Genomic DNA, 25,127 nt, shown 5'->3' with positions numbered 1-25,127 from the left:
ATTTGCACAAAATATAAAAATACATTATGAACAAATTAGGCACACGGCCATTCAAAAGTGGGAGAATAATGGGTGTCGTTGGTCATCCTTGATCTCAAATACTTAAAACTGTCTGTCCTACTCTTAACTAAAACTATCTCAGTTATCACAATACCACATTCACTCCAGAGGCTGTCCTACTTAAGATAAACCCAAATTTTAAAAAGTTTTATTGAATTATTTACAGTAATAAAATTTCATTGGCGACGGAACGGGGAATAAACAAGAAATAACAAAAATTAGTTAGTAAGGCCTTCCCAATCCTTTCAAAATAATAGACCAACCACTGTTTTTCGGTTTGCCGAAAACAAGCAGGTCAATTTCTAAATGGGAGTGGGATCTAAGTGTTGTGGAAAAGTAAGAGGTCGGGGAGTTGGGGAGTGAGTAGAGTCCTTCCAAGATTGAAGGTACTTGATTTTTTTAAAGGTGTTAAATAATAAACAAAAAAAAGCAGAAAAACGGGGATTTAAAAAGCAACTTCAAAAGAAATGGATTATAATTTCAGTAATCCATGTTCGCCCAGCAATTGTGATCAATTGCCATTAAAAATAGCAACAGCCATTAAAAATGTTTTAAACATTAAAATCACTGGATATAAATCTGAATTTGAAACATTGCCTCAAGACACTATGTTATAATTGTAGGACATTCAAAATAATGAATCATTTCCAATAATTTACATAATTACATAGAGAAAAACAGACAAACCACTTAGAATCAATATATAGGAGAGTCGTCTGCGATCATAATAAACTAGCTGCCCCTATCTGGCGTTGCTCGGGGCTTTTTTTATCACTTTTATTAATAACTAACCTGGGTGCCTGGCGTTGCTTGGGTGTTTGGAGGTGTATTAGAAAGGCAGGCTCGAACCCGTGACGCGAAGGAGGAAAAGAAAGGGGAGGTGTGTGTAAGGGTGTTAGTTGAACAAAAAAAAAATGGAAAATTGCGCAAAGAAAAAAGTGGTAGTAGGCAGACAGGCTTGAACCCGCACCGCAAAGGCTAAAAAGAATGTGAAAAAAAAAACCTGATGCATTAGCTGTTGCGCCCATCACCAAACCGGAAGTGATGTAGGTTTAAATTAAGGCTAGACAATCAAAAAGAGGCGATGACTTTCGAAAATATTTAAGAAAAAAGCGACCCCTCCCTGTATTTTCTACCGGGAGGTGTCGCTTTAAGGGTGAAGAAATTCATGTTTTGGGTTGATTTTTTTTATAGTTGTCGTCCAAGGGTCAAGCTTCAAATGATACCAATTTTGTTCAAATCTGTCGCCTCTGTCGAAAGTTTTAGGCAGACATACAAACATACATACATACATACATACATACATACATTTAAACAGACAGGGAAGATTTATATTATAGATTTACGTGACTAACATTTTTTGCATCATCTTAAAAAAAAACGTGAAAAGTAAACAAAAAATAATGGAAGTACGAGGCACCTTTAATAAGTTTCCAGACTTTTTTGTACAGACATATAAAACTGTCATAGATTCATGAAAATTCAGTATATTATTGGTTTAGACTGGGACAGAATTTGATTATTTAAGAGGATTGCACAACAAGAATTTGTCAAAATTGGACTTGAAAACGACCATGTTGCAGACAGCAGGAAAGCAGTCCCATAGTATTGTGTTCCAAAGACAGGTAGTTCTGGACAACAAAAAAAAAACTTTGCTCACGGTAATCCCATTTAGTTTTAGATAAACTGGGAAAGAAAGAAACATTATTGCAGTGGTGGTAGTTAGACGAGATTTTGTGAATGTTTTACAGAGGGAAGCCAGAAATTGGAGCCCAGTCGAGCACCTACCATGAACATAATGAAAGAGTAGAGACTGACTAGTAATGCCTCTTCTGTGATAAAGAAGCTGTAAAGAAGAGAAGTCGGTCTTGTACGCTGTTAAGGCAGGATATGGTGGTCTGAGTAGCACCTTACCAAATATGGCAAGAGTATTCCGTTTTTGTATTTGACTCCTATTTTATTTTATTTTTACTTTTATTCACGTCAAATAAGGCACATCGCCACTAAGACGTACTTGGCTACTGTAAATTAGGGGGGGGACAGGTTTACAAGGACATTCTAACTATGAAGTTGTGTAGTGAGATGCTTGTTCCCATTACCTTTATTTGCGTTGCCCCTTTTTGGGGGTTGGCGCATTTATTGTTATTATTATTATTATTATTATTATTAATCTTATTTATTAAATTTTTTAAGATTATTTATTTAAATATTATTAAGTATTTTCTTATCTGAACAACAGTCGGAGAAACAGGGAGCAGAGAGAGAATTCCAATGACAAGCGGTTCGAAGAAAGAAGCTATTAGAAAGCCTCCCGATATTTGGGACCTCCACAATAAATGGGGCAATGTCTCCATTTAGTCTCTGAAACCAGTGGTATTCATAGGACTGATTGATTCCAGTTAGTTCTCAAATAGGAGCGATTTGTACCCCACAACAGTATTGTGTTCCAAAGACAGGTAGTTCTTGACAAAAAAAAAACTTTGCTCGCGGTAATCCCATTTTGTTTTAGATAAACTGGGAAGGAAAGAAACATTATTGCAGTGGTGGTAGTTAGACGAGATTTTGTGAATGTTTTACTGGGGAAAGCCAGAAATTGGAGCTCAGTCGAGCGGGGAACATTCCATTGGGGTATTTGAAGAACAATCACAAGGATGCAACATTGCGGTAATGGGACAGAGGATGGGGCTTGGTAGACAGTGTTGTCATCTCATTAATTATGTGTCATATATTTTCTTTCTGCAACAATAAAAAAAAATTATGTAATGGTTTGCGTTTGTTTCGTTTTGATAACAATTTCACTTACATGTTTGTCTCATTGATAACTTGTCTTTTATCCCCCCCCCCCCCGCACAAAAAAAAGAAACATCAATTAAAACTACAGACAATTTGTTTGTCCGCTTCTATGTTATGTTGTTTTTTCGGAATTTAAAATTTAAACACCAAACTTATATATTGCTCTATGCTTAAATATTGAGCTTTTCCTTTTTTTTTTTTTTGGCTAGAAGCACATTGAAAGTATTACTTCAAGTAATATCTATCAGGATTTTTCATCTGAATTCTATCAATGTCTTATCTCGCTTTTGTATTTTATTTCTGATGCATAAAACTAGCATCACTTAAAAAAAGAATTAACGCCGATGAACCATAATTTAATTAACGATGTAGACAAAATGTGTCAGAATTTCTGTCGAAGAATCTCTGAAGAGCTTTTATTATATTCCCACCGATCAGTTCACATAAGCGGAGTCACGTGAAGACGATCGCGCTGAATCGTTGGACATCCGTGAATGAATTTGAATTATATGACATACAAAAAAAATGAAAATAAATACGAAATCTGCTTCTATCTTGTGTCACAGAGGTTGCTGTGTTGTTCATTGCTTGTGATAGTGCTAGTTGGATAAAAGGGTCCCATGCTATGTTGTTAGTCTACCGGAAAACACTGGAAAGTAAAATAGTTGATTATTACCGATTATCACGAAGAGTAGTATAATGGTCGATAATCATGATTTGTAAAAGTTGAATCTCAACAGGACAAGGAATAATAAATATTTACGGTTAAAATATTTACATTAAAATAGTTTTTTTTTCCGGGAATGTAACTTGATGGATGAAATGTCATTCTGATAGTTATTTTTTCTCTAAGAATGTTAAAACATAAACAAAATATATCATGACGATAGATCATCCGGTTTGTGTCTTTGGCCACATGGAGTTGATGACGTAATGATGGATGAAATGTCATTCTGATAGATATGTTTTCTCTGAGAATGTATCTGGACGTTTTAGAAATTTAGGACAAAGAAGATGGATAAACAAAATACATTTGAAAAAAAAACAGGTTATGTGCTTTGATGCCATGTAAAGAGTGGCATCAGAAAAGAAAGGGAGCTTTAGATTATGTGTAGAAAGTAGAGAGTTAAATTAATCAGTCTATAACTGAGAGTAGGGACAGACGATGACAGTCATAGGAGCACTGGACTTGGAAAATGAATATATGTAATTATCAAGAAGAAAACGGCGTGCCACCTCGGAACCAACAACTCGCAACCACAGTAAATGTAAATATGAAACAACTTGATTGTTTGAGGGTTTTTTTTTTTGTTTTTTTTTTGTTTTTTTTGCGAGAGACATGGCTACATTAAAGGAACACGTCGGAAAAGACGAAAATAGTTGTGATTTTTTTTTTGTCCAGCATAAATGTAACAGATGTTTATCCGTCCTTTTGTCTATAAACTGTTTAGTATGTCGACACGTACAAATAACCATTATATACACATCAATAAGAGAAATATTTATACACCAGAAGATAACATACTGGAAAAAGACACACTAAATAAACGACACGTTAAAAAGATTAAGAGACTCCTTATAAACAACATACATATATACACTTGTTATGAACCCCAGTCCACAACACCAAGTGGTGAGTACATAATCTCTTTTTTTTTCTTTTGTTTTTGTTCTTCAACCACCTTAGGTGATAGATTTTCGTCTGGGCCAGGTCCTGGCTCTCAAGATGCAAAAAAAGAAATAAATATTCATCTTTTGCTTAGCATATTGTTATGTAGTGGAAATGTATTGGTGCTACATAACAAGGTCCGTTGTTTGAATGGAAAAGTTTGAGTGGCACCTTAAGGATCATACGTGACCCCAGAACGGAAGTCACCAAAACTATAACTTCTGGACAGAGATTTTCAAGCAGAAAAGGCATGTCCAGGGTGTTATCCTCGACTAGGAGATGGATGTGTACGATATAACTAGGTGTAGTTGGTACAGCTGTCTGTCTGTCAGTCTGTCTCTCTCCCTCTCTCTCTCTCTCTCTCTCTCTCTCTCTCTCTCTCTCTCTCTCTCTCTCTCTCTCTCTCTCTCTCTCTATCTATCTATCTATCTTTCTATCTTCGACATATATGGAAGTAACATGCCTCTCTTATTTTTTTTTTTTTTTTGTCTGTGACTACTCTTCTTTTTGCAATAAACCATTTTTGTTAATCAACCACCTAAGCAGACAATTTTTCTCATGGATAAATGACAGGTCCACAGTTGAACCAAGTTCTGTCTCTAAAGACGCAAAAAAGAAAACAGACAGATGTTCACATCTTGTTTGACAAATTTATTGTTATTCATATGGCAGTGAAATTATCTCGAGTTTTTGGATAAAGGAATTTGCTTGGCAATCATGTGAATGTGAACATCGCATTGTGTCAGAGCGATCTTTTAGTTGATGTTGTGTTCGTGTTATTTTGGATTCATCGGACTACTGTTCTCATCTTGAGTGTGATTTTCACAATGTTTCGGTCGATATAACCTCCGACCTTCTTCAGGTGTATCTTGTAAAACTTTGGGAATGTTTCTGTCGAACTCGGAAATTTGGACGGAATTTCGAGCAGAAAGCTTTATTTACTTCACAGGTGTAGCATGCTCTTGTTCCGTCAGCCATGACTGGGTAGAGGTCCTAAGTAATTCTCAATTGTATTTTTAAGTCGCCCACACTGAGGATTGAACCTTCAACCTTCAAGAGAATGTCACTTTTTACATGCAGCAAAGACTCGTGGTGCAGTGGTTAGAGTACTTGGAAAAATCAATTGTAAAAAGTGATATTCTCCTGAAGGTTGATAGTTCAATCCTCAGTGTGGGTAACTGAAAAATACAGTTGCGAAGTACTTAGGACTTCTATCCAGTTATGGCTGACGGAACAAGAGCACGCTACCCCCGTGAAGTAAATAAATGGTTCCGCTCGAAATTCTGTCACAATTTCCGAGTTCGGCAGAGGCATTCCCGAATTCGACAAGATACACCTGAAGAAACTCGGAGGTTATATCGACCGAAACATTGTGAAAATCACACTCAAGATGAGAACATTAGTCCGATGAATCAAATAATACGAATAACCAATCCTCATCTCAAAAATTCAGAAACGTGATGCTGTGTTGTTCGTTGTTGCGATAGCCTCAGTCGCGTGAAAGACGAGTACACCATCTTCTTTTTTGAGACACCATCCTTTTTCTTTTTTCTGTTTTTCAGGTTCATTTTCATGTAATTGATTGATCAGGATTGCGTACGTCATCTGTTTTTAAAAGACCGTCCTTTTTTTCTGTTTTTCAGTTTCGGAATTAAAACAGCCTTACATAGTAAGGTGGTTGACTGTAGTTTAAGGCAACCTAGAGTCTCTCTTTTTATTAGATAGCCACAAAGTACCCATGCAGTAAATCGGTTAGGGTTGTATTACTTCGGCAGCATGCGCGTGCACAATAAAAATGCTAGAATCTGTGTAAAATTATCTTTTGCATCTGAAATTTTCATTCAAACACCTTGATTGAAGACTACATCGATGATTAAATGTAGTGTTTTGCAGTGTCGTTGATATCAACACCAACGTATATCAGAGATGTTGACCAACTAAAAATAAATTAACTAAATACAAACTAAATATAAACTAACTAAAAATAAACTAAATATAAACTAACTAAAGATAAAATAACGAAATAAAACTAACTAAATATAAAACAGCTAAATAAAACTAAAAAATATAAACTAACTAAATATAAACTAATTAAAAATAAAATAACTAAATATAAAATAACTAAATAAAACTAATTAAATATAAAATAACTAAATAAAACTAAAAACATAAAATTACTAAATATAAAATAACTAAATATAAACTAAGTATAAACTAACTAAATATAAACTAACAAAAAAATAAATTAACTAAATAAAACTAAATATAAACTAACTAAAAATAAACTAAATATAAACTAAGTAAATATAAACTAACTAAATAAAACTAACTTAATATAAACTAACTAAATAAAACTAAATATAAAATAACTAAATAACATAACTAAATATAAACTAACTAAACATAAACTAACTACGTAAAACTAACTTATTATAAACTAAATATAACTAACTAAATATAAACTAAATATAAACTAACTAAAAATAAACTAACCAAATAAAACTAACTAAATAAAACTAACAAAATAAAACTAACTAAATATAAACTGAATATAAACTAACTAAAAAATGAACTAACTAAATAAAACTAACTAAATATAGACTAACTAAATAAAACTAACCAAATAAAACTAACTAAATATAAACTAAATATAAACTAACTAAATATAAACTAAACATAAACTAACTAAAAAATAAACCAACTAAATACAACCCAACTAAATAAATTTAACTAAATCTAAACTAACATAATATAGTGCTTCTTTATAAACAGTCTCGCGAACCCACTTACACATATACATACAAAACAGTACTTTTTCGTCTCGACCATCTGAACTCGTCTTAGTTTGTTTCTTCATATTATGAAGACGTAAACATAGTTGAAATATTAGACATTTGTCATTGCTTTTAATAAATGCCTCTTTCCCATTACGCAGGAAAAATGAAAATTTAAAAAGAAAACTTCAGAAATTAGTTCTTCAAACTTGAATTATTTTAGTATCCAGTGTTTTCATTCTCCAGGGCAAACCGTACAACCAGACAAGCCGGACAGAAACCTTCTTGTCCATTTTCTTTAATTTCATTTCTGGATATCAATTTTCAGTTTTGTTTAGATCAGAGAGACACTTTGGAACATATCAGTTACAAGTTGTCTTTCTTTATTTTTTTTGTGAGGGGGTAGTTTTAACCATCCATCAGTTTTTACAGAAAATGAACAGGAAAATTGATACGTTCCTTGAATGAATTTATAGCCAAATATGCAACCTTGTTTATAGCTAGAAATTATATTCTAGCATAAAATAAAACTGTATCACCCTGATTTACATGTGTGTATTGATAAGAACCAAGCAGTTTAATAACGGAAGTACTACGAAATTATCGTCAAAACGAGCTACTGCTATTTAAATTAATATATATATATATATATATATATATATATATATATATATATATATATATATATATATATATATATATATATAACTACTTCATTTATTCGCATAAATTTAATATACGAAGGTATAGATTTATGCGTAAACTTTAAGTATTTACTTCAAAAGTGCTCAATACTGAGGTAGAGCTAGTTAGTAATTTATAAAATATATATGGCGATTAAGCTACACTGAATATTCTGCGTTTCATCCAACTATAGGATTCGTCAGGCTTATGCGCGAATTCTGTCGTTGCTTCTTGTTTTTATATATGTTGAGGATTTCTAGTCGGCCAATCAGCTTTCTAGTATCCACCGCGCCCCTTCCTACCAGCCAATGGGCATGCATTTTATCAAACAAAGGGTCTGTTTTAGAAATAGGTTAGTGGTTTTAGGTGGTCGTTCTCCTTTTTTTCTTTTTTTTTTATACATATAAATATACCTATGTGCACAAACAATGCACATACATATACATATATATATATATATATATATATATATATATATATATATATATATATATATATATATACATATACGTATGTGATCGTTTATGTATATTCATGTTTATTTAATTTATTTATTTGTTTTTTTTTTGTTTTTTGGGTTTTTTTCCTATTGTTATTGTTAGTTTTAAAGCTATTTTGTATCGCTATCCTAGAGTAAGTTTTATTTTGTGAACACAGTTGTTTGCTATTTCCCGCCTACAGTTTAATAGATTTTGAGGTTCTTTAAAGTACAGGATAGAAAATTTTTCATGGAGGCATAATTTACATGGGTCGTCTAAATGTCTGCATGTGGTAGCTTGTCTCATTATTTTCCATTCGACTACCGGCGAATGTCCGCTTTCTTTGAGTTCCCAGTATTTATTCGCTAGTGTTGTTTTTATACGGTGTTTTTTATATATATATATTATGAGAATAATGGAAATAGTATTTCGATGAGACAGACAGATTAAAGAACAAGCCATGTGATCATCAACGTTTCGTCTTTATTATTTTACAAAAAAGACAAAACATTGATGCACACATAACTTGGTTTGCCGCTCATATATATATATATATATATATATATATATATATATATATATATATATATATATATATATATGAGAGAGAGGCAAACCAAGTTATGTGTTCATCAATATATATATACATGGTAGTTTCTAAAAGTTTATAAGTATTGATTATAATTCCAAACATTCGAATCCAATGTAATATGTTATGTTTTTTAGAATCTACTCTATTAATATATGGAAAACTTGTGTAGATTATATCAGCCACTCTTCCATTGAGCTTGTGTTAAACGGTGGTATTGAAATATCTCCTAGGTATGTAAGAATATCTACGTTTTATTAAAAGTATATATGGATTCATGTCAACTAAGGTAATTCAAGAATAATTTTGAAAATGAGTAACTGCATGAATATCTGTTCCTTAGAACTTGGTATCTTTAAGTAATATATATATATATATATATATATATATATATATATATATATATATATATATAGTAATTTATAAAATATATATGGCGATTAAGCCACACTGAATATTCGGCGTTTCATCCACTCTAAACCTGACGAATCCTAGAGTGGATGAAACGCCAAATATTCAGTGTAGCTTAATTGCCATATATATTTTATAAATTACTAACTAGCTCTACCTACGTATTGAGTACTTTTGAAGTAAATACTTAAAGTTTACGCATAAATCTATACTTTCGTATATTAATTTTATGTGAGTAAATGAAGTAGTTATATATATATATATATATATATATATTATACGTATATATATATATGTGTATATATATACATGTGTGTGTGTGTGTACCAGCCGTTCTATACATAAAAGGAAATTACACCGGTTCTCACTATATATATAGTGCCAGTAATGTCTACACCAGTGAGAAGGAGCGACAGTACTCCACTGCCTAGCTGAGCGAGCGCTAGTAAGTTATACCCGTATTCCTACCTTTGTACTTGTGACGTTAATACACTTCGTTTGTTAAATCAACCTTGACTTGATTTTCTTCTTTTACTATTGTGTTACCACACACACACACACACACACACAGATATATATATATATATATATATATATATATATATATATATATATATATATATATATATATATATATATATATATATATATATATATATATAAAGTTTGTGTAGATAGAGCAATAGACATAATCCATCATCGTACATTTTTTTTATTTTCACAAAGTATAATTTTATCATAATGATGTCAGATTTTTTGTGCATGTAAAAATATTCCACAAAGGCCTGGTTTTTACAATATATCACACATTCCCCCCCCTCTCTCTCTCTCTCTCTTTCTATCTCTCTCCCTCTCTCGTTGCGAATTTTCTTAGTATTCCCTGTTGTTTAATGAACTGTTCCTGTTTTCTATTTTATAGTTAGTTTTATTGCTATTGAGTCTTATGAATACACAGATAGACAGATAGATAGAAGGAGAGGGAAGGAGAGAGAGTGACACAGAGGGAGAGAGAGAGAGAAGAGAGTTCTAGATTATAAAAAATAGGAGATCAAGCAAGATAGACTAAGAGAGGGTGACAGTAAAGGTCAGAAACTTAGTAAGAAATGAGTTACTTTGCAACTATATTGCAAATTCTGGCTTATACAAACCATTACACTGTATTTGTTATCAAACATAACTTAAAAATATTGTGTGATTAAAATATATAAGAAAAAGCTTCATGGGATTGTTAGTTGATTAACTCAGCTTTAATAATATTATTATATAATATATTCTAATATAAAATAATTATTATTTAATAAAAAATATTATTTCAATATTTTTTATTTAAGTGCTTTTTACGAATTATCCACCCCTTCATTTAACTAATGTTTTATTTATTTATTTATTTATTTATTTATTTATTTGTTCGTTTGTTTATTTGCCGAATTTTAAAAACGTTTAAAGTTTTAAACTTTATATTTCTAGCTTGAAAAAGTAATTCCGTGTAGATAGAAAAATATTTGGGGCTTTTTTGTTTTTTAAATATTCAAACAAAAAACACACTTACGAATAAACTGAAAATATTTAATTTCTTGTTTTTATTATTCTTGAAACGATTCTTACCTTGCTTGATTTCCTATTTTATACAATCTATAACGCTCTCTCCGTCGCTTTCACTCTCTCTCTCTCTCTCTCTCTCTCTCTCTCTCTCTCTCTCTCTCTCTCTCTATCTATCTATCTATCTATCTATCTCTATTTGTTTATCTGTGTGATTATATAAAAGTTTATTTAAAGTTTAGCACAGAAGGTAACTTGATATAGAATAATTACTTTGAGTTTAGTACCAGAACGAGGCTTGATTCCGAAAATCAAAGATGGCCGACTTGTAATGATCCGGCGGCGCTAACATCAGAAAGTATGACTTGCACCTTAGCAAACTGCGTATATATAAGACGATTTTTTTTTTCAGTTTTTCATGAGATCCATTGCTGTCTGTAAATTTTGAACAATGTTTGAGTATATAACTCCACTGATGAACCTATAGAAGAAAAAATGAGAATAAACCAATTTGGTGGGCACGATTTTTTAAGGGTGGGGGAGAGTTTATCTAATTTAAACATGAATCAATATATATATATATATATATATATATATATATATATATATATATATATATTGTTTTAAAATATTGTTTTTAAATCTCCGAAACAGTGTTTCATGATAAACAACTTATGATCCCTTGAAAAATAAATTATTGGTATTATAGCAAATTCGAGAGCGAGTTGATGCAGTGATTGCAGGTGATTAAATGATTTACTAACTAGATGGTTTTCTAACGAATGATAAAAAAAAAATTTTTGGTATAGTTTTAAAGGTTAAAAACTTCAAAGACTATATATATATATATATATATATATATATATATATATATATATTAGCATTTCAGCCCGGCATTGCCCGGGTGTTTAGAGGTGTATGTGCAGCATAAAAAAGTGGTAGTAGGAAGGCAGGCTCGAACCCGTACCACAAAGGAGGAAAAGAACGGGCGGGAAAGCATGACGTCTTTTCTGTTACGACCAACGCCAAACCGGAAGTTACGAAGGTTTTAATTAAGGCTAGACAATCAAAAGGAGAGGATGACTGTCGAAAATATCGGCGAAAAAAGCGACCTCCCCCCCCTGTAGAAAAGTGGCCAATTCAAGGTGTAGATATTAATGTTTTTAGACAATTTCTCGATTATTGTCGTCTGAAAGGTCGAACTTCAAAATGATACTGATCTTGTAAAAATCCGTCACCTCTGTCGAAAGTTTCAGGCAGGCATGCAAACATACATACATACATACATACATACATACATACATACATACATTTATATATTGGTAACTCAAATCTTCGACCCAAACCGATTAAAAAGCTTACCCTATCTCTGAATTAACTTTATGTAAAATTTCAAATGTTTAGACCAGAAAGTGTCGAGTAATTTGATAGAGACCGAAGCGGTCAATTTCTTTAAACTTTGACCCCTATTATGACCTCTTAACATTTATTGTTTTGGGCTCAAATTAAGTTATTAAGTCCATATCCAAGAAACCTATATCTAACATTTCAAGTGCTTAGACCCAAAATTGTCGAAGGAGTTTGGTGTAGTTTCCAAAGGTTCAATCGTTGAACTTTGACCCCTTAACAGCAAAATTTCTGGCCGAAAACTGATTTCAAAGATTTGGCAAATCTCAATACCCTGTATATCAAATCTCGAGTCTGTAGACTTAAAATTGACAGAGTTATATCGTAGGGAAATGTACACAAACACACACACAGGGACACACACAGGGACACACAGACACGTTCACTTTATATATATATATATATATATATATATATATACATGCATATACCTAAAAGTGAGTAAAAACTGGTATTTTTATAAGCCCCCCTCGTTCTGTGGAATTGGTATAACAAAATAAATCAAAGCTCTCACATAGAATACACCAAATGACTCTATGGTTGCTGCGCCACTAAACAAAGCAATCAATCAACCAATGAATCGATCTCCATATTTGTTCAAGCATATATCCTCCGTTGAGATTAATCAATCTCTCTCAAATTGCGTCCTCCAATCACTGAGAGGAAACTTTGATACACTGGACAAAAAATATTTCCGATTCAAACCTTAGAGCAAAACCCGATGCAATAATAATCAGCAAGCAATTAAAAAGCATGTAGAGTAAGATAAGGCAATAATTAATAACAAAAAAATGAAGATTATTCACTGCTAAATATAATCTACGAAAAAAAGATGAACAAACAAGGTTTGTTCTTTGCTGTTAACAGAATAACAAAAGTCTGATTTAGCAACTATTACATTAATATGCATGTGTTTATATATATATGTGTGTGTATGTGTGTGTGTGTGTGTGTGTGTGTGTGTGTGTGTGTGTGTGTGTGTGTGTTCTACACCTACCCTCAATCATAATAATAATGTCATTTACGATTTTGAATGTAGTTGCAGTGCCAACTATGTGGGTCGGATAAACATTAAGATTGGATGGAAGAGTCCAACAACACGTACCTACCAAAATCAGAAACGGGACATACCAAACAACAGACGTAATTGCCAATACATACGGGTCTTCAATTACTGACCACCTTATAAAAAAATCCGTCTTGTGCAGCGAACTTTAGCACGAATCTTTTTACAATCTTGAGTCGTGCTCACTCACTATTTCATTTAAAGATCTTGGAGACTATTCACGTTCGGTTGAGAAGGCCTTCCCTCTGCAAACAGAATGAATTTCTCTTAGGTTTGAGCGTGATTAGTCTCTAGGATCTTCGAGTAATAATATAACGTTGCAGTATTTCAATCGCTTTCCCTAAAATTGACCCCGTTAACTTTATTTTAACGTTGACTTTATTTTAACGTTTTAATCATGAATTTTCGTCTTCCCTTCATGATTGCATTATATAAATTTTGTATCCCTCAAAGAATCATAATATATATATATATGTGATACACGTGTAAGCCGTACTACTCCATAAACATATGAACAAAATAAAATGAGTGTGAAATAAATACATCTTTTGGTGTTGGAACGATCACTAACGATATATATATATATATATATATATATATATATATATATATATATATATATATATATATACTAGCAAAAGTACCAAAACCAAAGCAAAATATGATGAAAGTAAAAATAAAATAGATAAACCCCAGAATTTACTATACCATACCTGTTCACACTGAAACACTTATCACAATATTCTGTGGATCTATATCGAAAAACTTTGTTAAACTTTGTGACATATTTCCATTCTACTGAGGTCAGGCGCGAACGAACACCCCATAATTTTATCATACCATATTTCTTCCAACTGAAACATAATTATCAAAGTATACTTACGCAGATAGATATGAAAAGTCTTTATTAAAGTTTGTGCCTATTTCCATTCTATGGAGGCCAGGCGCGAATGCAGACCCCACAATTTTATTATACCCTCCCTATTTAAGTTAAAACATACTTATCAAAGTATTATTATGTACATCTCTATCAAAAACACTTGTAAACGTTGTTTTTTAATTTTTACATTTTTTTATTTCCATACTTTGTGGACCAGGCGCGTACGCAGACCCCACAATTTTAATGAATCATCATTATGCCAGATCAAACATATCCATTCCTGTGTCTCGATACATCTTCTATCATTATAGTTGATCAGTTTTCTACAATAGTCAACCATATAGGAGCCTATTCGTGACTAGACACACACACACACACACAGACGTTCAGCTTTATATATATATATATATATATATATATATATATATATATATATATATATATATATATATATTGAACTGTGACCCCTTAACAGCAAAATTTCTGGCTGAAAACGGATTACAAAGATTTTCCCAAATGTATATCAAATTTCGAGTCTGTAGACTGGAAATTGACAGAGTTATTGTGTAGGGAAATATACACAGACAGACACACACGCACAGGAACACAGACAGACAGACAGACAGGCACTTTCACATTTATACATATATTAGCATTTCAGCCTGGCGTTGCCTGGGTGTTTGGAGGTTTAAATTTTGCAATAAAAAAAACGGTCAATTTTTTTTTAATCTGACCCCTATTATGACCCCTTAAGATTTATTGTTTTGGGCTCAAATCAAGTTATTAAGTTAGATCCATGTCCAAGGAACCTATATAAAAAAATTTCAAGAGTTTAGACGCAAAATTGGCAGAGGAGTTTAGTAGAGTTCTCAAAGGTTAAATCGTGTAACTTTGACCCCTTAACAGCCAAATTTCTGGCCGAAAATCGATCAAAGATTTTCCCAAATCTCAGTACCCTGTATATCCAATTTCGAATCTGTAGACTTAAAATAACTTAAAGTTATTGCGTAGGGAAATGCACACAGACACACACAGACACACACAGACACACACAGACACGTTCACTTATATATATATATATATATATATATATATATATATATATATATATATATATATATATATAGTCTAGAGAAGCTTTGAATAAAAAAATGTAAATATAAAAATAAAAAATGCAGTTTAAATTCCCGTAAGAAAAAAAAAAATAACTTTAACCTATCACAGACTAAGCACCTACATAATCCGACTTCTAAAAAGTTTATAAAGACAAAAAAAAATCATTTATATAAGGATGAAAAAAATGGCCTTAACCAAAATTGTAAAATAGAAACGGACTTAGCACTTGTATAAGCCGATTTCGCGCAAAAGTCTTCAATTTTAAAATAGAATTATACTACATAAGGATGAAAAGAGAAAACCTTAACTAAAATTTTGTAAATAGAAAACGGGGATCATCAGCTGCTTACCATGTAGCTGTTTCGGAGATTTAAAAACAGGACAGCTGTTAAATACCACTTCCCCAATAAAAAAAATGTAAAATAAACGGTTACTATTTTTACTAACATATGAAAAGAACAAAGATAAATAAAATTTTAAAAAATAAACAGATAAACTATTAATAAGTTTAGGATTACAAGATCCATTTTGTGACATGTCAACTAGCATATAAATGCAATGAGAATAAAAATGCATGAAAGTTTAAGTACCTTTGGTACCAGAAAGACTATGTGTGTGTGTGTGTGTGTGTGTGCGTGTGCGTGTGTGTGTGTGTGTGTGTGCGTGCGTGTGTGCGTATGTGCGTGCGTGTGTGTGTGCGTGCGTGTGTGTGTGTGCGTGCGTGTGTGTGTGCGTGCGTGTGTGTGTGCGCGCGCGTGCGTGTGCGTCTGCGTGTGTTTCACTTTTTGTTTAACTTGAATTTTACGTAACAACCTATTTTCGAATTTTTTTTTTAAATTTTAATTTTTGTTTTGTTTTCTTTTTAGTCCTAGTAAGCATTAATTTAATCCATTGGAGTTAGCATTTGCTCCTTAACATGGCCAGGGAGCAAATCTTAAGTAATGTGCAACTGTATTTCTTAGTGTCGCCCACACTGGGGATTTAGCCTAGAACCTCCAGAAAAGTTTCAACTTAGAAATGTATTCCCGAGTTCAACAAAATACGCCCAGAGAAGATCGGAGGTTACATGCGACCGAAACGTTGTGAGAATAACACCCTAGATGAGAACAGTTATCCGAATTATCAAAATGATATAAATTTTCAACTCTCATCTCAATTTTTTTTTTTTCTGTTAAGTATTTGACTAGCTTTAGGATTTAATCTCTCAATGAATTTTTGCCTCCATCTTTATTTGATTGATTATTTAGGAGGGGACTTTTATACAAGTAAAGCATGACACAATTTACTTAGAAATGTAAACTTAAAAAGACAAAAGTTTTCTCTATTTCTATTAAAGAGGAGGAGGAAGAGAAGAAGGTCGATGACCTTTTCCTTCTCCTCCTCCTTCTCCTCCTTCTTCTCTTCCTCTTCTTTTTCACTCCTGTTTTTTTTTTTGTGTGTGTCTTTTGTAACCTATTTGTCTTTATTTTTTTCCTCCTTTCATTTTCTTCTCTTTGTTTCAAGAAACAATTAGATGAATTAATCTTCACTTTCCCAATCTATATATATATATATAAAATAAAGATTGATAAAAAAAAAGATAAATCTATACTTCTATAAATTTGGGGGTTTTGTGTATTGATATCTATATTAAAACCCCCGCTTTTCTATTTATTTGAAACTAGCAGGACCCGTTAACCGGCGTTGCCCGATGGAAGTATCCTACCCACCCCCTCGTAAAAAGTTTAAGTACGGCTGTTGTTGATATTGTCCAAGCCCAAATCCCCTAATATTAAGAAAGGCTTTTGGAGTAGACACTCACAACATCCTCATGGTAAGAATGGCTTTCGAAATGGACACCCCCAACCTACCCCTGTTAAGAACAGTTTTTGGAATAGACACCCCATTTTGTGGGTGGTAGTTGTCAAAATATCCGCCTCAAATGCAATCTTCATAATCGTTGTCATGATCGCGACGCGAAAATACTATGAACCAACCTCGCAATTTTGGGTGTGCAGTGTCGATCGGAAAAAATGAAAATGGTGGGTACTTATGTATTTTTTTTTACCGTGCTGAAATAATAATGTTATTATTTTGAAAGCCATTCTGAACATGCAAGACAAGGTGTTTTGTAAGTAGTCTGTGTCTCCACCTTAAAATTTAATAATCACATGATTACATGTTCGATAATAACGTTATTAAATTTTACCTGTATAAAGTTTGTGAAGCATTTATAATATAGACAAATCGTTCATGACCGTGTTGGCTTTTCAGATCTCTTTTTAGTTATAGGGTTTGCGTCTGTCAAAAAAAAAAAAAAAAAAAAAAAAAAAAAACAGTAAAAAAAAGAAAGGAAAGGGAAAGTCGGTAAGTATGTTGCCCGAAAACTTCTATTAAGTATTCATCTTTTTACAATGCAAATAGGTCACAAATACGTAGGTACATGAAAAAAAATTGTTCTTTTCTAATAATTTCGCAATTGTAGTTTATAGAAAATATCTTTGTGCTTAATCACCATGATTTAACCAAACGGTTTTTTGTTACAAACAATATTAAAAAAAAAAAAGTTATATTGCTTATTAATCGAAAACCAACCTATTTGCGTACAATGATAATGCGGTATTTTTTTATTATTATTATTTAAACGCAAACATATCACAAATAACGTAGGTAAACGATAATAATGTTTTGTATTCGAAAAACTACTTATTTGTGGACATATTAAATGCGATCTTCTATTATAAAACGCAAGTAGGTCACCCAAATATCAGCTGACGTGATATTGTAAATAAACACAGACAGAATTTGATAAACGATATTATCATTATTTTATTTATTTATTTTTTATTTTTTTTGTGAATTAATCCACCGGGCAAATTATCCCTCGTAATATATAATGATCAATAGAGGATCCTATAATAATACATACAACATCTACATAAATTAAAATATCATGTTAAAGTGTATTGTACGACAGAGCAATGCCGGACTGTCAGCTGGTATATATATATATATATATATATATATATATATATATATATATATATATATATATATATATGTGTGTGTGTGTGTGTGTGTGTGTGTGTGTGTGTGTGTGTGTGTGTGTGTGTGTGTGTGTCTGGTCACGAATAGGCTCCTATATGGTTGACTATTATAGAAAACTGATCACATATAATGATAGAAGATGTATCGAGACACAGGAATGGGTATGTTTGATCTGGCATAATGATGATTCATTAAAATTGTGGGGTCTGTGTACGCGCCTGGTCCACAAAGTATGGAAATAAAAAATTAAAAAAAAAAAAAAAACGTTTACAAGTGTTTTGATATAGATGTACATAATAATACTTTGATAAGTATGTTTTAACTTAAATAGGGAGGGTATAATAAAATTGTGGGGTCTGCATTCGCGCCTGGCCTCCATAGAATGGAAATAGGCACAAACATTAATAAAGACTTTTCATATCTATCTGCGTAAGTATACTTTGATAATTATGTTTCAGTTGGAAGAAATATGGTATAATAAAATTATGGGGTGTTCGTTCGCGCCTGACCTCAATAGAATGGAAATATGTCACAAAGTTTAACAAGGTTTTTTAATATAGATCCACAGAATATTGTGATAAGTGTTTCAGTATGAACAGGTATGGTATAATACATTCTGGGGTTTATCTATTTTATTTTTACTTTCATCATATTTTGCTTTGGTTTTGATACCCCCAAATTCGAAGCTATCTCTTTACAACCCTTCCTTTTCATAACCTATCATACTTTCATAAATCAGAGTCCATTTTCTGTAGGCTGCTTTTGACCCCAGTCAACGACAGGTACTTTTGCTAGTATATATATATATATATATATATATATATATATATATATATATATATATATATATATATATATATATTAGTGGCCTCGCGAGGTCACCAGGAAAACAGCTGAAGCAGTAACACTGAAGCTGGCCTGGAGGACACTATATATACAAATGTAGGCAAATTTGGAAATATTTTATTTGTTTGGAAATATAGTTTCTTTTTTTTTACTAATTGTAATAAAATTTTAACCACAGAAAGTATTATAATCTTAAAAAATTCTGCAAATTTTCATGTGGTTTCGTCCCATAAAATATATCTGGCGATTAAGCTACACTGAATATTCCGCGTTTCATCCACTCTAGGATTCTTCTCAAGAATGATAAAACGCGGAATATTCAGTGTAGCTTAGTCGCCATATATATTTTATAAATTACTAACTAGCTCTACCTACGTATTGAGCACTTTTGAAGTAAATACTTAAAGTTTACGCATAAATTTATACTTTCGTATATTAATTTTATGTGAGTAAATGAAGTATATATATATATATATATATATATATATATATATATATATATATATATATATATATATATAGTTAAAGAGAAACCCTCCATCGAAATAACTATCTAAAGCGCATAACATCAACCCCAAGAAATCTGGAGCAGACATCAAAAGAAAACCACTCGAAAACTCAACACAATTTGTATACCATACATGAAGGACTTCTCGGAAAATCTTACAAGAATATGTAATCCATATGACATCAGGATACTGTTCAGAAGTGATTCGACTCTCCATAATCAGCTTGTGCTAGTCAGGCTCATACAGAAAAAAAGTCATGACGAAGAACTGTGTATATGAGATCCCATCTACCACCTATAGCAATGGCCAACGACTCTTTATCTGAGAGCACGTCTTTCAAGCTCCTTGGCCTAACGTTCACAGGAAACATGAGTTGGAACAATTACATCGAGGGCATTGTCTGGGCCGCTGCAAGGAAGGTGGGCTCTCTCTACCGTGCTAGAAAACTACTAACACCCGAAAGTATCCTGTACCTCTATAAGGCAACCATTCGCCCATGTATAGAGTATTGCTGTCATATTTGGGCTGGTGCATCGGTTACTAGTCTCTCGCTCCTTGACAGGGTTCAAAAGAGAGTCGCAAATCTGATAGGCCCTGAACTGGCATCTAAGCTTCAGACTCTGTCCCATCGACGAAACGTTGCATCCCTCTGCCTGTTCTACAAGTATTTTAATGGTGAATGCTCTGATGAACTGCAGACACTTGTGCCCCCACGACGTGAACACCCTCGACAGACCCGACAAGCTGCAAAATCCCACCCCCACACTGTAGAGATCCCTAGATGTAAAAGATCTTTCTACTCCGGTAGTTTCTTCCCCAGAACCGCTAGACTTTGGAATTCCATTCCAGGTCACTGCTTCCCCAATTGTACTGACATGCAGAAGTTCAAGTGCAACGTGAACCAACATCTTGCTACCCAAATCCCTACATAGTACCCCAGTAGTTGTTTCTCCTGATAGCAGCCCCCTACACCAAAGTGGCAATGTGCCTTGTTTGGGATGAAAATGTAATAAAAAAAATAATAAAAATAAAAATAAATAAAATGTCGTCCACTAAAAGTAAGTTTAGAAGAACATCGAAAAGCCGTAATATTTAGAGATATTGAAAAATCAGGCATGCCTGACCATATCTGAAGGGAAAAGGAAAACCATTTTTACCTTTATGGGACGAAGTAAAACTTATAGATAGAGAAGAATGGTGGAGAGTAAGACGACTCAAAGAAGCAGCACATATGCTGAGTGATGATCAATTACTAAGTACCTAAGACCTAGTATAGAATTTAACACAATATGGGAACCGTTAATTCTAAATGATAGATAATATATGCAGTAATAAGTGTGAGTGTCACCATGAACGAGTACTACACCAAATAATGAGGGTCAAGGAGAATGGGAAGACGAGGAGAGAAAGCACTAACCAGACATCCGCTGGCTGAGTGCAAAGAGGACTGGGGCCTTAGGGATGCTTAGTGAAGCCCAACTGTCGTCGCCAACAAGAAATCAATGTGATAACGCAAATTCTTTTGCAAGGGTTATCGAAAGAAGTGGAGATAATTGGAAGTCTGGAGAGACTTGTTGTCACTCAGATTCCAGAGAACACTACAAGTTGTTCTCAAAGAGCAATCTTTGATGGTGGACCGTGTGACTACTCCTAGTGAGTACATAATAATATATACAGTAATATATATAGTAGTAATATGTAATGATATTTACAAGTAGAAATAAAATGAGTTTAAGGTTCGTACTAGAATTGTCCATAAGGACCCGTGAATCAGTAGTTAAAGTACTAGAAAAAAATTCCGGAAGGTTAAAGGTTCAAGTGTGGGCGACTGAAAATTGGTCAGTGAACAAAACAGTAAAACTGCAATAATTTTTTTTTTTTAATAAATACCAAAGAATCTTTCTTTTTTCTTTTCAAATTCAAAAAGTGCTTAAGAATATATCACACTTGAAAATTAATTAAAAGCGATTTTCAAATATAATCGTTTTCTTGAATCTGTCTGTTCTTACACAAATAGAAACATTGATTGGTTAACAAAGAAAAAGGGAATAGGCAGAGTACCCACTAGTAAGGCAGTAGTTTTTATTATATCAATACCCGAGTTTGAATCTCATGTGAGTCTGAAAGGATTAATTTTTCACAAAAAAAAAATTGAATTTGTATGCAATTTTTAATCGCTTTTTTTTGTTTTGTTTTTGTTTTTTGTCTTTTGCGTTTATATTATTATAGTGACCATAATCTTTCTATTCCAGATAGCAATTGATAAAATTGAGCTGCGAGTTTTGATTTGTTACTGCTGGAAGCGGAGTCTCTAAACCAGGAAAGCCGCAAAAGAAGTTTGTGTTGCCGAAGGTGAAGGAACAATTGCATATGTGGCGATCTCAAAGTGATATAAGCGTTTTACTTCTAGCGACAGGAGTCTTTAAAATAACCTCGTTCGGGATGGCCGTTAAAGTTGGATGATGGAGACTTGCAAACTGGGTTGGACATAGCGCCTTCATCGAGCACTCGAGAATTGACCGATTAGCGTGAAGCTTGCAAATTCACAGACACTTGAAGCAACTTCATTTTGTTCAGAAAATGTTGCGCCAAGATCAGCACAAACTCGCCGCAGCACAAGTCAACGGATGAGTTGAAATTTGCTGTCAATTGCTAAGCCAATCTATTGGAGGAGCTTTTTTTTGTTTGTTTGTTTTTTTTTGGGTTGTTGTTGTTGTTGTTGTTGTTGTTGTTGTTGTTGTTGTTGTTGTTGTTGTTGTTTTTTGGGGGGGAAGCGCATTGTGACAGTGGCTGAGAAATAGGTCTATCTGGCCCAACACAATTGACATAAGCGACGGGGTCAAAAAGGGCAAGAGATACCGTCGATTCCAAAACAAGCACGATTCGGCAAGAAATTTATGTTGTATATTCAGTGGAACTTTAAAGGAATCCTGCATTTGGTTTGGTTCTTAATAGTCGTGCATCAGTGCTGAACTTTACTGTAAACAATTAGAGAGCGTCTACAAAAAGTTGAAGCAAGAGTACCCGGTTTCTGATCAAACAAAAGCGCGCTTTGATGCAACGAGACAATAAAAAACCGCACAAGTTTGAAGATGCATTCACAGTAAGAACTCGTTTTCTGCCACAGCAGCAACAAAAAAGATTTTCTTTTTTCTCTGCTTAGCGTTAGGCAGAATTTTAATGGACAGTTATTCTATGCAAGGACTGCCGTATATATAAAACATTACTGTTGGGACTGCTTCCCTGCTGATTAATTACAACTTAGTCGTTGTCAAATTATCCAGTGTCAACACGTTCTTATCATAAACTGCCCCATAAGTCTAACATTGTCATTCTCTCTAACGGACCCAAACGTTGTATGCAGAGACAATCGAAAAGAAAAATGAGAACTTTAACACAAACTTTTCTTGGTGAAAGGAAACACCGGGCAGTCTGCAAGTACACCGCACTAGAAAATGCATGCCATAAATCTTACTAGCACGACGACAATTTTCACAAAGTTCGATTTTTGAAAGGAGTGTAGAGGAATTAGGGAAACAACGCCGGTTGTAGATACACCACTGAGTGATCTCTCTTGGCTTGGAGACAGATAGCTGACGAGGGATTCGAGAAAGTACCTTCTCCCGTACGGTCGGTGAAAACCCATATGAGAGAAAGCATGCAACCTTGCAGGGTAGAACACACGTATTCTCCATGCTAGATACAAGCATACTTTGGGAAAACATATTTATCCTATTAATGATAGAAGTCCCCACGCAGTGAGTGAGTTATGAACATTTGTATGGCTCTGTTATTTTGTGTTACGTGTCCGTATTGCTTTTGTTAATGTGTTAATAAATGTTTATATTTGTACTTGTGTTCCGTCTAGTTAGTCATTATACGTAATTTATGCTTGTTAAGTATTTTCTGATTTTGAGATTAATTAATTTAATTATGCGACAGCAACACATCCAACAGGAATAAACAGGGCAGAGGAGACTTATGCGTTTGCCGAGCATAACTTGTCAATCGCCCAGCATCGTTTTCTTCTCTTTCTTCCTATCTTAAACCATTATATATGCAGATCGCCCGGCATTGCCCGGTCGCAAAATACGTTTAAATATGATATTTTGATTAATGCAGATTTCGTATTGTTCTGTCTTCAGACCGGGCTCTTTTTTAACAAGGGATACACGCTTTAAGAGCACCGGTGCCTCGTGCCTTGTTCTCATTCATCTCTGTGCGAGTTTTTTCTTATATAGTTTTCTTTCTTATTTCTTCCCTTCCTGATCTTTCTTTATCGAAAAAACTTAACCGTTTAGGCATTCAAAAAAAAAGGGGGATATAAGGTAAAGGAAAAGACTCCATGTCGTCATCTTTCGAGAACTCCGAGTTCCCACGCGATCTCGTCTTAGTCTCGTTTTGCGATTCTGTCCTTCCTCCTTTTTAACCGCGGAATTTGAAACAATACGCACGGACTTTACTCAACTCTATGAACTGGGCTTCCCCCGTTCTAAACTATGAGGTACGTTCAGAACATCCCATTATTCCTTTACCTGCCTATTCCTTCTTTGAAAAACTTGAAACCCTATTTCTGTTTAATTAATCTAGTGGGTGACTTCTATATTCAATTTGGAGAAATTCCAATTTATTCTCTCCTTCTTCGCTCGCATAGAACTTATATCTTTTCTCAGACTTCTATTTCTATTTTTAATTCATGGGCGTTTGGGTAGTTTATGCGCCGCACTAGAATAACAACCTTTGTAAAAAAAGAGACATAACTGTTCCATACTTTCACCCAACGACTTAATAAAAAGGAAAAAAGACATTTTCTAACCGTTCCATACTTTCACCTAACGATTTAATAAAAGAAAAGAAAAGAAATTTTCTAACCACTCCATACTTTCACCTAACGATTTAATAAAAAAAAAAAAAGAAAAGACATTTTTTAGCCGCTCCAGACTTTCACCTAACAATTTAATGGAGAAAAGACACTTTTCTAACTGTTACGGACTTTCACCTAACAGTTGATTAAAAAAGATAAGATATCCCAGAATCTGTTAATTTGGAGCCTGTCCAAAACATAATTATTTTCATGTATTATTTCCTTTTATTTAATTATGTTTTCTCCTTTTAACTATTTGTTTTGTTTTTGTTTCAGATTTTTTTTTACCTAATTAATAAAGCGTTTTCAACGTAATAGTTGTTTTCGTTATGTTAATTTGAGTTTATCTGTCTGCCCAACGCACGCTTTCTGAAGTTTGACTGCTGGACGGTATTATAGGTACCTGAAAGCAAG

Source organism: Euprymna scolopes, chromosome 14 (assembly GCF_053919585.1).
Source record: "Euprymna scolopes isolate OS-2025 chromosome 14, ASM5391958v1, whole genome shotgun sequence".
Taxonomy (NCBI): domain Eukaryota; kingdom Metazoa; phylum Mollusca; class Cephalopoda; order Sepiida; family Sepiolidae; genus Euprymna; species Euprymna scolopes.
This window is presented reverse-complemented; position numbering follows the sequence as displayed.